Genomic DNA, 14746 nt, shown 5'->3' with positions numbered 1-14746 from the left:
TAGGTGCTGTACAAAGAGTCAGGAGGAATTTAAGTCCTTCCAAAGAGTTTACAGTTTGAGGCCCAGATTCAGGAAAGCACTTAAACATATACTCAAAGTTCAGCACACGCTTAAGTGTTTTCCTGGATAGGAATGCTTTCCTGAATCAGAGGGAGGGAGGGCAGGAAAGGAGGGAATGAAACAGGCAAGCAGAGTGTTCATGGAGATGACTGGCACACATACTGCTAGTTCTACATACATTACATACATATATAGATGGAATTTATATAATCTATCTAGTTGGCCCTAGATCTAGCCGTTTGTACTTGGTTAACTTCTTGTAGGTGTCACAGTAAGAAGTGAGTCTTCAGGAGGGCTTGAATGGGGTGGCCCTATGGACCAGTTCAGGAACAATGTGTCATGGATGAGTGTGAGACTGCATGGAAGTTGGTGTGAAGACGCTGTTGGAGACGCATATAAATAGAACATAGAGGAAAATATTGGGAAAAAAAAGTTTTCATACGAACATCTGTTTTTGTAAAAGGCCATTTTTGCCATATTGTTTGTTTTTTTAAATGTTATTTACTTAAGTAATATTACCATAGTTGCAACCAGCTAAGGCATGTGAGCTGGATGCTCCTCCCCTTAATCATAGATTCATAAAATATCAGGGTTGGAAGGGACCTCAGGAGCTCATCTAGTCTAACCCCCTGCTCAAAGCAGGACCAATCCCCAACTAAATCATCCCAGCCAGGGCTTTGTCAAGCCTGACCTTAAAAGCCTCTAAGGAAGGATCTTCCACCACCTCCCTAGGTAACGCATTCCAGTGCTTCGCCACCCTCCTAGTGAAAAAGTTTCCTAATATCCAACCTAAACCTCCCCCGCTGCAACTTGAGATCATTACTCCTTGTTCTGTCATCTGCTACCATTGAGAACAGTCTAGATCCATCCTCTTTGGAACCCCCTTTCAGGTAGTTGAAAGCAGCTACCAAATCCCCCCTCATTCTTCTCTTTTGCAGACTAAACAATCCCAGTTCCCTCAGCCTCTCCTCATAAGTCACGTGTTCCAGTCCCCTAATCATTTTTATTGCCCTCCGCTGGACGTTTTCTAATTTTTCCACATCCTTCTTGTAGTGTGGGGCCAAAACTGGACACAGTACTCCAGATGAGGCCTCACCAATGCCGAATAGAGGGGAACGATCATGTCCCTAGATCTGCTGGCAATGCCCGTACTAATACATCTCAAAATACCGTTGGCCTTCTTGGCAACAAGGGCACACTGTTGACTAATATCCAGCTTCTCGTCCACTGTAACCCCTAGGTCATTTTCTGCAGAACTGCTGCCTAGCCACTTGGTCCCTAGTCTGTAGCAGTGCATGGGATTCTTCCGTCCTAAATGCAGGACTCTGCACTTGTCCTTGTTGAACTTCATCAGATTTCTTTTGGCCCAATCCTCTAGTTTGTCTAGGTCCCTCTGTATCCTATCCCTACCCTCCAGTATATCTACCACTCCTCCCAGTTTAGTGTCATCTGCAAACTTGCTGAGGGTGCAATCCACGCCATCCTCCAGATCACTTAATGAAGATATTGAACAAAACCGGCCCCAGGACCGACCCTTGGGGCACTCCGCTTGATACTGGCTGCCAACTAGACATGGAGCCATTGATCACTACCCGTTGAGCCTGCCGATCTAGCCAGCTTTCTATCCACCTTATAGTCCATTCATCCAGCCCATACTTCTTTAACTTGCTGGCAAGAATACTGTGGGAGACCGTGTCAAAAGCTTTGCTAAAGTCAAGGAATAACACATCCACTGCTTTCCCCTCATCCACAGAGCCAGTTATCTTGTCATAGAAGGCAATTATATTAGTCAGGCATGATGTGCCCTTGGTGAATCCATGCTGACTGTTCCTGATCACTTTCCTCTCCTCTAAGTGCTTCAGAATTGATTCCTTGAGGACCTGCTTAACAGAGCCTTGTGGTAGACCACTCTTTGTCAGGGACCCCTCAGCTCTGGAACAAGTTTTCCCTCCGGTCTGACCATCAGAGCCTACTATAAAGCACATCTATCTGAGGGTATGTCTACACAGCAAAGAAAAACCCATGGCTGGCCCATGCCAGCTGACTTGGGCTCGCGGGGCTCAGGCTGTGGGGCAGTTTTGTTGTCGTGTAGATTTCCAGACTTGGGCTGGAACCCAAGCTCTGGGACCCTCCCACCTTGCAGGGTCCTAGAGTCAAAGCTCTAGCCCAAACCCAGATGTCCACACAGGCTGCGCCCCACAAGTAGGGTTGCTAACCCTCCAGGATTGTCCTGGTGTCTCCAGCAATTTAAGATGAATCTTTCATTAAAGATTATGTCTTGTGAGAAACCTCCAGGAATATGTCCAACCAAAATTGGCAACCCTACCCGCAAGCCCAAGTTGGTTGGCACGGTCCAGTGGTGGGTGTCTAGTTGTTGTGTAGCCATCTCAGGGGGATACAGTTTGTGGTGGGAAGGAGATTTTGGTGTTCTGCTGAATTTAATCTGCCTTTGTAATTTATGGTAGGGGCATCTGCAGCCTTGGATAGGTGCCACCCCTTTGTATTATAGAGATGTAACTGAATAATGATGGTATTGCCTAAAGGCCCCAACAGAGATTGAGATCCCATTGTGGAAGGGCTGGTTAGTCAGAGGAGTTTACAATATAAATTAAGACACAATAAGCTGAAGTAACAAAAACAAATTGGGGGGGTGAGGTGGCAGATGAGGGTAAAAGCAATAGGAACACCAGGTCGTGTGCTCAGTTTGTAGGTCTGAGATTCTTTTTTATAGCTATATATGAACAGAAGATGTTGATAGTGTCCATAATCTTCATTGGCTGCCTGTCCAGCCATTATCAACTGGCAAGTTACCTTGCGTCTCTTAGTAGATTTAGATTTGAGGATGGATTTGTGGACAGGGTTGCTGCTTTATGGATTAATTTGGGGACTCCTAACTCTTGTGAGAGTGTTGCTGGGTGTGTTGTATACAAGCCCTTTTAGATAGCTGGCAACAGGCCCTTCAAATGCTAGTTGCTAGTCCTTAAGGGTGCCCAGGGAATGCACACTTGTCCAGTAATAAATGACAGAAAGGAAAGACTGTAAAAATCCAAGGTACAAAGTCTTTATCAATTAGTTACAGAAAGAAAGTGCACAGCAGTTTCTAACTCAGGCCCAGATCCTGCAAAGATTTTTGCATGTGCTTAATACAGGAGTAGTCCCATAGAATCTCCATTAGAGTACCCCTCATCTTTCACTGAATGATTGATGTTCCATTCCTTCCCCCACCTGCTGGTGTCTCACTTCTTCCCTCAAAATGCACCACATACGAGTGCCCACCTGCCACTCCTTTCTCCTGTGACTGAGATTGGATGACAGGGTGCCTTCCATGCCCTCCTTTCCAGACAGAAGATGGAAAGGAGGAACCTGAAAACAATGGCAAATGGGGGCAGGCCACCAGGCACCCTAGAAGATAACTCCATGTAAGGGAAAGGGAACTTAGCATCTGTAGGAAGGACCAAGGTCTTAAGTGTGGGGAGAAAGGGTCTTTGTTCCTTCGTCATTGGTACCAACACATGGAGCCAAGGATACTTATTGACTCTTCTCTCCGAGACGCTGGAAAAATCCCTTTCCCCTCCCTTTTAGGGGTAGTGGGAATATGTGAGGGAAGGGATCTGGGAATTTTCCCTCATCTGCAGAGAGGGGAAACTGGGGAAGGTAAAAAAACATTTTCCCCCCACCTGCCCCACAAGGGGCCAAGAAAAAGGGGGAACTTCAGAATAACCATTTTCCACCCCCTGTCTGAAGCTGGGGCCTGTATGTGATCAGTGAGACATCTTCACCCTTCTTGTCCTGGGGTTTTTGTGAAGAAAGAGCCACTGGGCACTAGAAGATCTACTCTGTTCCCCAGGGAATGGAGTTCTGTGGGGACAGGGCCAAAGAATGGATCCCCAAGATGGACAATAGGCTGACATTCTATCTTTAGGTCTTAAATTTTGAGTGTTGGTGCTGGTTTTGGGTGATGCATTTTTAAGATTAGGTTTCAAATTTATTATGCACTTTATGCTTTAAACAAGGGTCTGTTTTATCGTTTGCCACCTGATGTTGCTGAATTTGAAGGGCTGTGTGTGTGGGGGGGGAATTCTAGAGGCCATCAAAAAGGTGGGTGATATGTTCTCTTGTTTACATGAAGGTCAAAGTGGCCAGAGCCTTGTCCCTTTGAAAGTCAAGCCTCTAAGTTTTATTTTCCTGCTGCCTTCACCATCTATTGAGTGTGTGACCATATTTGGCCAAATTAGTTCCCACAAACTCAGTCTGATTGGAGCCACTCCTGCTCCTGAAATATCAGATGGTAGGATTAGCCTGTAGGGACTTTTTACATCTGTGACTAGCCAAGAAGTTGTAAACTTTCCCCTCTAATTCAGATCACCCAGAAGTCAGTCAAGCTTTTGTCACAAGAAACTTATAGATTCCAAGGCCAGCAGGGACCAACATGATCATTTAGTCAGATCTCCTATATAGCATAAGCCATAGAACTTTCCAAAATTCCTAGAGCAGATCGTTTAGAAAAAATCCAACCTTGATTTAAAAATTGTCATTGATGGAGAATCCAGCACAATCCTTGGTAAATTGTTCCAATGATTACTCTCACTGTTGACTTTATGCTCATTTCCAGTCTGAATTTGTCTAGCTTCAGCTTCCAGCCATTGCCTTTCTCTGCTAGATTGAAGAGCCCATTATCAAATATATTTTGCCATGTGGGCACTTAGATGGCAATCAAGTCACCTCTTAACCTTCTCTGTTAAGCAAAATAGATTGTACTCCTTGAGTGTATCACTATAAGGCATGTTTCCTAATCCTTTAGTAACTCTCATGGCTCTTCTCTGAACCCTCTCCAATTTATCAACATCTGCCTTGAGTAGTCAACACCAGAACTGGACACAGTATTCCATCAGCAGTCACACTAGGGCCAAACACGGAGGTAAAATAACTATCGACTTCTACTTGATATTCCTCTGTTTGTTTATCCAAGGATAGCATTAGCTCTTTTGACCACAGAGTTACACTGGGAGCTCATGTTCAGCTGATTATCCACCATGATCCCCAAATCTTTCCCGAGTCACTGCTAATGTCAGATACACTAATATTAGGCTATTGCAATAGCCTAGTCTTAGGACTTGCTGTGAGTACCCCCAGCAGATTTAGACAGTGAAGGATAGGGTTTCTCATCTTCTATATGGGACTGCTTGTTATGGGTGCACAACCACCTGTGTTCAGCAGCGCTGGCTACTCATTGTCTTCTGGGTACAATTGAAGGTGTTGACTAAGTCCTTAAAGCCTGAAATGGTCTGGGACCCCGTTACTTCAGGGATCACCTCTTGCCCTATGTCTTGTCATAGAAATTTCTATCGCTTCCTTAGGGTGACACTTCAGGGACTGGTGGCCGAGCTTGCTCTGTGGAGGAGCTGGGTCTCTTCTCCTGAGGCTTAACCTGGCTGTTTTCAGGGCATGTTATAAAGTATGTTTGCTTTGTTTGGCTTTGATTGTTTTCTACCCTATAACATCCTCCAGACTGGCTGAAGTCACTGTTGCTGCAGAGGCTTCCTGGGTGCAACAGTAGCAGCAACTTGTTAGGCGATCTTTTTTGAGCACCTGTAGATCCAATTCTTAAATGGGACAAATGCTGAGGTCTTGACTCAGTTTTTACACAGTCCTTAAGCAGGTCAAATGCCCATTGATTTCAGATGCTCAGATACCACAGGCCTGGGCATGGTGGAAGACCATCTGTACAGAACAGCATGAGCACTGGGTAAGAATTCAGGGTGTGGCACTTCACAATTTGTGTAACTGCTGGGTGATAAGTGCTTAACTCTGCTTAAATATTAGGAAAATAATTAGCTCCCCCCCTTCCCCCCGGTACAAGAATAGTTGCACTCTGGAACTGTCAAGGCTGTCTTTAATCATCTGCACTGGAAATGTGCAAGGCTAGACTTGAACCAAATGTACCAGGGATGACAGGTACCAAAGCTAATTCTGCCAGGAGGCCGGGAGAGGGTCAAGATGATTTGCTGTAGGTCCTTTCCCAAACAAATGATTCTGTAGCTTTAACATAGCTTTGCCAACGAGTTAGCAAAGGCTCCTTTCTGGCTTGACCGTTGCTCCCTGCTGCACATAATTGGCACTTCTGGAAGCATGTCAGCTCCTGTCAGTCAGTTGGGATCCAGTATTTCTGGAAGTGGTGATTTAGTGCAGCAGGGAGTGGGCAGTATAACAATCCTTTGGTTGAAAGGAGGTGTTTGTAAATACACCTCCAGCAACCCCGGCACACTTGTACCACTGTGACTAAACTCATAATATCCACCTGTAGACTTTGCCAGGTAGTTGCTGGGATGGGAATTTTCATTATTATCTCAGTTTGAATTCCATGGCTTAGTTTGCTTGCCCTGTTTTTACACGTGGTCACATTCTGCTCCATCTGATCAATGTAAATCTGGAGTAACACCATTCACTTCAGTAGAGTTACTCCTAAGACCACTGCAAGTGGGATCAGAACCTGTCCCATAGGAGGTAGAAAAGACTCTTGAAATAGTTTATTCAATAGGTCAAAACAAACTAGTTCCATTTCTCTTCTGCTTGTTCATTAGCAGAACTTAACTTCAGAAAAATTCAGGCTTCCTGTAAAGCCGTTCAGCTGGGGTACCCAAGCTGCAGGCTCAAGATGCTTTCTCTCACTTGCCCCAAACTCCTGTGCCATGCCAGCTATGGAGTTTGTTTCCAGAAAGGATGAAATAAGGACTGGTAAGAATAGGTATCATGCCCAGACCTTGGGTGAAAGGCTGGCCCCATTGAAGTCAGTGGAAGTTTTGCCATTAACTTCATTGGGATCAGGAATTAACCCCTGGTGTGTTTGTGGAGGGCATTAGGAGAACAGTTGATGAATGTTTCCTATTAAACAGGATGAAGGGAGAATATATGATGTGCTCCTGACAGGACTGGGGATAAATGGGAGACATCCTTTTCCAACTCTAAATATCACAGCTGTGGTATCTGAATTTGTCCCCATAATGGTAAAGTTTGTTCCCTCTATCAATCAGTGGGATAGCCAGCAGTTCCTGCTTCTCTCTCAGACTTTTATTTCTTTTCACCAGTCTGCCCTTGTCTGGTCTCTAAAGTCTGGGGCCCCATGGTCCACTAGAAGCCTGCAATTCATTTCCAAGGCCACTTCACTGATCCTTTTTCTTCTCTAAAGCTGCTTCCCGTTTTCTTTTGTCAGGCTTTTTAAATGATATTTACTGCAACCAATGAATTAATTTGCTCCTGGAGCAGTTGCCAAATTTTTAAAACAGTTGTTTATATCTTAATTGGTCATTCACTATTTTATGAGATTTAAAAATTAAAGTCCAAGCTGTTCTGTCACAACCCAAAACCAGACTATGGTTTCCAGTTATGCAGAGCAGCTGTCATGTGCAGCACACATGAATAAAGCACATTAGAAGAGCTCTCGATTTCTAGGGAGTGAACTATGAATACACTGTTTGAAGGAGAGATTCTGTCTAGTTTGAGAAGACGCTTTATTTAGAAAGATAGTGTGGCTAAATGAAGGACTCCCATTTTAGATTAAATTAACCCATAAACCAATGGGGGACAAAACATGCCCAGCATATTACCCAAGTGGTGATACACAAATCCATCGCATACTTTTCTGGTTTAACTCAGTGAAATCACTGAACATGCCTTTAAGTGGAGAATAAGGCCCAAGTTTTCAACTGGGATGCCTAAAGTTAGGCACCTAAGCTGCTTCAATAAGGCCTAAATAAAAGTGGCCTGTCTTTTGTGGGTGCTCAGCTCCGCTGAAAATCAGTTCACGGTTGTTTGGATGCCTAAATATGAATCTAGATGTCTGACTTTAGGCATCCCAATTTGAAAAAGGAAATGACCTAAATGTAAACTGTGCTCTGGTGTTTGCGTGACATGTTCACACACTGTAAGACAATACCAGACACTCAGTTCCATGAACTTAGCTCAAAAGTTGCCAGTATCTAAAACTAATCACAACTTGACGGAGGAAGCTGTTTTTAGCAGGGAGTTATTGCTTAACAAAGAAATGGAATTGAACTGAAAATCATAAACACAAGGTGGAATATGATCTGCTGTCCCCTTTCCCTGTTTAATTCCTGCCTTGTTGTATTAGAATAAGGAGCTAACAGAGGACAAGGCATCGGCGTTTTCACCACCATGCCACGAAGAGTTTTTCTGAGCAGTTGTGATGACAGGGCAGACTCCTGCAGCCTTGTCTACACAAGCATGCACACTGTTGCTACCAGCTGCATGGATGTAAGCAATAGAGGGATGCTTTCAGAGAAGACGCCCTCTGCAGACACCGCTTTAGGGGAAGTGGCAAGTGCCTGGCCTTGCTGCTGTCCACAAAGAAGCAGGTAGAAGTAACATGCTACCCTAAGAACAGGAAAGGCTCTTCTCCATCATGCCCTCCCTAGAGCTCCATTAGTGTGGATTGAGTAAATGGAGACATGAGCTTGGATTAGGATTCTACCTAGGTACTTATATGGCCTTCGCTCCCAGTGTATCTAAGTGTGTCTCACAATCATTAATGGGTTTGATCCTCACAACCCTCCTGCATGTTTCCCTGACTTAACAGATGGAACTAAGGCCCAAATTAGACTGAGTGGCTCACCGAAAGTCACACAGGGTGTCTGTGGCTGAACAGTGATTGAGCCCCAGTCTCTTGAGGTCCATGCCTGTGCTTTATCTACCAGGCCATTCTTTCTGCCATAATGGGGAGAGACTGAAAGGGGAAATTAGGCACAGAAATACTCTGGAGGAAGAGAAGTAAAGGAGAAAGGGAGAGACTACTGAAGGGAAAAGTAGATAAGGAATGCAACTAACGGGTAAAGGAGAATCAGGAAAGAAGAAAGTGTGGTGGGTGAGAAAGGGAAGAACAATGGTCTTAGAGTTAAAAATAAGTGGATTTTCACAAGCATGGAACAAGGAACATCAGGGAAAGGGGAAATTAAAAAAAGATGAAGGGGAAAATATTTTAAGGTATATGGTAGAAAGATTTATAGTCGTGCACCAGGACTGTGATATAGTTAAGACCTAGCATCACTTTCTGTTTAGAGCACTTAGAATAGTCAACGTTTAAAAGTTACTTTATAGTCCATTGTATACAGTAGAAAGATAAAACAGAGTGAATTTATCTAGATCTTTATATGGCCTTCTTTAATACACTGTCTGAGCACCTCACAATCTGTAAAGTACTTATCCTCTCAACAACCTGTGAGGTAGGGAAGTGCTATTATTCCTACTTTATAAATGGGGAACTGAGGCTCAGTGACTTGCCCAAGATCACACAAGATCATCTGTGGAGGAGCTGGGACTTGAACCCAGGTCTCCCAAGTCCTAAGTTAATGCCCAGCCACTGGACAAAAAGAAGGGACTAGTAGGTCTTTGGTTTTGTCCCTTCTACAATGTATTGGATTGTCCAAGAGGCCTCAGTCTGGCCTTCCAAATGATGACTACTGCTGATTATGCAACATTGGCTTGTTCCACCGTTATCTTGTCGTCATCTTTCTCTTGCAGTCCCTTCTGTCCCCTATTGTATCTTGACATGAGATTGAGCCCTTTGAGGTAGGGACTAGCTGTTCTTCTGTTTAATGCATGTACAGAAGTTTGCACAATGGGACCCTGATTGTGGGTCTCTAGAGCTGTCTGGGATCCAAATAATTAACACCCTTATTTAACACCTGTGTATGCAATCAATAGAACTGACATGTGTCAGATCCATCTGTGCACATGAACCAGATTTTACCAGCCATTTTCACAAGTAGCATCTTGTCTATTGACGTTAACGGAACTCCTTGTGTATTGGTGATAACTCTAAACTGTGAAAGGGGAAAGAATCTGGCTCATTAGGTGTTAGTGCTCAAAAGGTGCCCAGAAAGACCTACACACAAACTGCAGATGCGTTTTAGAAATGGGCCAAGCCAATTAACTAGTGATGGAAAGATGCCTAAACACTGCTATGAAGAGTTTTATGTGGTGGAGATATGAGCCTGTGCTCCTGCTCCATCAGTTGCTGCTCCTGCACATCCCCTTCCACCGACTTTGCTGGTCTTCAGCTCTTCAAGTCTTTTAGCCTGGGTACATTCATGTGTATTGTTTCTAAAAATTCCTGGGAGAGAATCTGGGGGGTAAAGTTTTGCTGCAAAGCGTATCTTCAAACATCTGTTTGTACTTACTGCGCAAGTATTTAGCACAGAGCAGCACATACTTGTCTATAGCTCTGAGGCGAAAGTGAATTCTAAAAGGTATTAAACAGCATCTTAAATATGAACAGGATAGTCTGGAAAATTTTATAGGCGAGGTTTGTTCTTTTTGGTTGTATATTTAAGGTCCAGTCCTGTTTCCACTGAAATCAAGAGCTGCCGATTCAGCCCTGTATCAGCGCTGAGCCCAGAGACCATGGAGTGTAGCTTGTGCCTCTTCTACCCCGGGGACCTTGTCACAGGTTAGAGCAGTTCCTTGGGCTGCCCTAATTTGTACCTGTAACCCTTCTGCCCGTCAGAGTTGGCAGCAACAAGGGCCGGGTTCAATATCTAGGGGATCCATTCCAATAACACAATGCAAACCGGCTCAAGCCCCCACCCAGTGACCTGGGACAAATATATACCACCTCCGCTGGGCGCTTCCAAGAGGCAATACTTCCCCTCTCGCAAGCACATAGCCTGAGTGTAGCAAAAAGCCTTTTAATAACAGAGAGAAACAATGTGGCATTATGTTGGGGAAACACCACCAACAGGATTCATAACACAACCCATGAGCAAAAAAACCCACCCCAAGCAAATTGGGGCATGCCCTTTCCCTTTGGTTCTTGAGTCCAGCAACCCCAAATCACCCAAAGTCCCAAAAGTCCAATGACCCAAAAGTCTCTGTCCCTGGTCAGGGCAGCCCCAGAGTTCAAAAGTTTATCTACAGAGCTTTACTTCCCAACCTGGGTGGGGGCAGAGGTAAGAGGCACCTTACATGATCTGAAGCTGACCGCCCCACAGCTCCATAGGCCTTCACTCCGCTCCGCCAGACGCCCCATGAACTGCTTTGCTCAGCTCCGCTCTGCAGCCCACACGCAGCTCCTGCCGTCCCACGAACTGCTCCGCGTCACGTCCTACAAGCAGCTCCCGCTGGCCTATGAACTGCTCCACCAGCCTGTCCACAAGGCACTCTAGCCGTCCAGCAAACTGCTCCACAATATATCTTCAGGCTCCCCGACTACTTAACACAACGCTCAGTGATTTCAGCTCTTAGTCAGTTCAGCTCTTTGGTGAATTCAGCTTGTAGTAGGGGAGCCTCAGTGCTGGTGCACTATTAGCCCAAAGTGAGCTCAGCAGCCTGTAACTAGATTTCTAATGAAATCAAAATTAGCTCTGATATTCCACAGTGGAGAGAGGAGGAAGTGCAATTAGCATGTAAGGCCCTCACTAAGGGGCCCATGCCACCAAGTATTAATACTTGTCCCCAGCCTCTCTCAATTCACAGAGTTTTGGAACCCATGACCCTTGCCTAGCGAGTGCTACTTAGTTGATGGTGAGTCCCTCCATCATAGCAAAAGGCCAAGTACAGTTCCAAGCACAGTTCCCATAATCAGGGTAATAACAATTTATTCTTCCTGCCCCAATAACAGAGACACTAGGGATCCCACAGCAGCCAAAGTGACCATTTGGGCAGCTATGGCCTCATTCTAGGTGGGGTGGGTGTGCCTATGCAAATGAGATCGGCCCCTGAAGTTCTTTTCCACAACTTGCCACACCTCACCACCAGATGTCAGGGTGGAGCTCATCCTGACACTGCTTACATACCCAACATGCAATGGTCCTTACCACTCAAGATTAGGGGCTTGAGGGGCTGAGGCATGCCTCCCACCTGTTAGTTACTTCTGATGCCCACATACCAGAAGCTCTTATGGGGGGGACATAGCACCGGCTATGCTGGCTCTGTTCCTGTTGGGGAGGCCTCCTACTCCAGTGTGATATTCCTTGGGGGAATCTGAGGGGTGATTTCCTCATACATTTGAAATCCTATTAGCTGACCATGTAGCCTAGGGGAAGGCTAACCTGCAACACAGCCAGTAACAACTTCAAACATGTTAGGTCTAGTTTGTATTTAAAAGGTTTTCCAGGCTAGCTATGCTAGTATAGGTATGCTGGCAAGCCCTCCTAGTGTAGACATGGATTATACCAGTAAAAGTGGTTATGTGGGTATAGTTCAGATAGGTTCATTGACTGAAATGAGTTATATTGGCAAAACCACTTTTATGTTGCTATACCTGTGTCTACACCTGAGCTTTTGCAGGTATAGAAATGTCACCAAATAACACCCATCCCAACTGATGTTAATTTTGCTGCAAAAATTTCCAGTGTCAAACTGGCCTTAGCCAGAGACTTGACTTAAGTGTTGAGAGGGCTTTTCAATCACGTGATGCTAACTCAATGGAGTGGACATGAATGAAAAACCACACTCTTTCCACCCATCAAGACATGGCCAAAGACAGCAGCCATCTTAAGGCAAAGGGCCCATATACAAGGAGGCTTTCAAACTAGAAGCCAGTCTGCAGTTGTTCTCTTGATAACCTGAGTTGTTGTTCCCCAAGCCACAAAAATCAGTTTGTGAGATGTGGGAGTATTTTTTCTTAGATTCATAGATATTTAGGTCAGAAGGGACCATTATGATCATCTAGTCTGACCTCCTGCACAACGCAGGCCACAGATTTCACCCACCACTCCTGCAAAAAACCTCACACCTATATCTGTGCTATTGAAGTCCTCAAATCGTAGTTTAAAGAGTTCAAGGAGCAGAGAATCCTCCAGCAAGTGACCCGTGACCTATGCTACAGAGGAAGGCGAAAAACCTCCAGGGCCTCTGCCAATCTGCCCTGGAGGAAAATTCCTTCCCGACCCCAAATATGGCGATCAGCTAAACCCTGAGCATATGGGCAAGATTCATCAGCCAGATACTACAGAAAATTCTTTCCTAGGTAACTCGGATCCCACCCCATCTAATATCCCATCACAGGCCATTGGGCCTAGTTTACCATGAATATTTAATTACCAAAACCATGTTATCCCATCATACCATCTCCTCCATAAACTTATCGAGTTTAATCTTAAAGCCAGATAGATCTTTTGCCCCCACTGCTTCCCTTGGAAGGCTATTCCAAAACTTCACTCCTCTGATGGTTAGAAACCTTCGTCTAATTTCTAGTCTAAATTTCCTGGTGGCCAGTTTATATCCATTTGTTCTTGTGTCCACATTGGTACTGAGCTTAAATAATTCCTCTCCCTCTCCGGTATTTATCCCTCTGATATATTTATAGAGAGCAATCATCTCTCCCCTCAACCTTCTTTTAGTTAGGCTAAACAAGCCAAGCTTCTTGAGTCTCCTTTCATAAGACAAGTTTTCCATTCCTCGGATCATCCTAGTAGCCCTTCTCTGTACCTGTTCCAGTTTGAATTCATCCTTCTTAAACATGGGAGACCAGAACTGCACACACTATTCCAGGTAAGGTCTCACCAGTGCCTTGTATAACGGTACTAAAACCTCCTTATCCCTACTGGAAATACCTCTCCTGATGCATCCCAAGACGCATTAGCTTTTTTCACGGCCATATCACATTGGCGGCTCATAGTCATCCTATGATCAACCAATACTCCGAGGTCCTTTTCCTCCTCTGTTACTTCTAATTGATGCGTCCCTAGCTTATAACTAAAATTCTTGTTATTAATCCCTAAATGCATGACCTTACACTTTTCACTATTAAATTTCATCCTATTACTATTACTCCAGTTTACAAGGTCATCCAGATCCTCCTGTAGGATATCCCTGTCCTTCTCTAAATTGGCAATACCTCCCAGCTTTGTATCATCCGCAAACTTTATTAGCACACTCCCACTTTTTGTGCCAAGGTCAGTACTAAAAAGATTAAATAAGATTGGTCCCAAAACCGATCCTTGAGGAACTCCACTGGTAACCTCCCTCCAGCTTGATAGTTCACCTTTCAGTAGGACCCGTTGTAGTCTCCCCTTTAACCAATTCCTTATCCACCTTTCAATTTTCCTATTGATCCCCATCTTATCCAATTTAACTAATAATTCCCCATGTGGCACAGTATCAAATGCCTTACTAAAATCTAGGTAAATTAGATCCACTGCATTTCCTTTGTCTACAAAATCTGTTACTTTCTCAAAGAAGGAGATCAGGATGGTTTGGCACGATCTACCTTTTGTAAAACCATGTTGTATTTTGTCCCATTTACCATTGACTTCAATGTCCTTAACTACCTTCTCCTTCAAAATTTTTTCCAAGACCTTGCATACTACAGATGTCAAACTAACAGGCCTATAATTACCCGGATCACTTTTTTCCCTTTCTTAAAAATATTTGTTTGAAGGCAAAGTCAGTCTGTGCTTGCTTCCTAACAGACAAGCCCAGACAACTACATGATATTCTAAAAGGAGGAGCTCACTTAAGTTTTTCAGAATTACTGTTTGAAGAGATACAATCAATTCCATTGCTAGGAGCTCAGTAGTTAGGATTTTAAGTCTGATTTAGGTAATTTTGAACCACCAGAGAATATCCTGTGCCTTGTTCTTATCTTCAGAATTGAATTGTTTAGCTGTTACAAAAGATTAATGTAATCTGTGCATCTATGAAATTGGATTCTGAAACTTTTTACTAAGTG

This window comes from Natator depressus, chromosome 1 (genome assembly GCF_965152275.1).
Source record: "Natator depressus isolate rNatDep1 chromosome 1, rNatDep2.hap1, whole genome shotgun sequence".
In the NCBI taxonomy this organism is placed as follows: Eukaryota; Metazoa; Chordata; order Testudines; family Cheloniidae; genus Natator; species Natator depressus.
The sequence above is the reverse complement of the archived record's forward strand: the minus strand, read 5'-3'. Positions refer to the sequence as shown.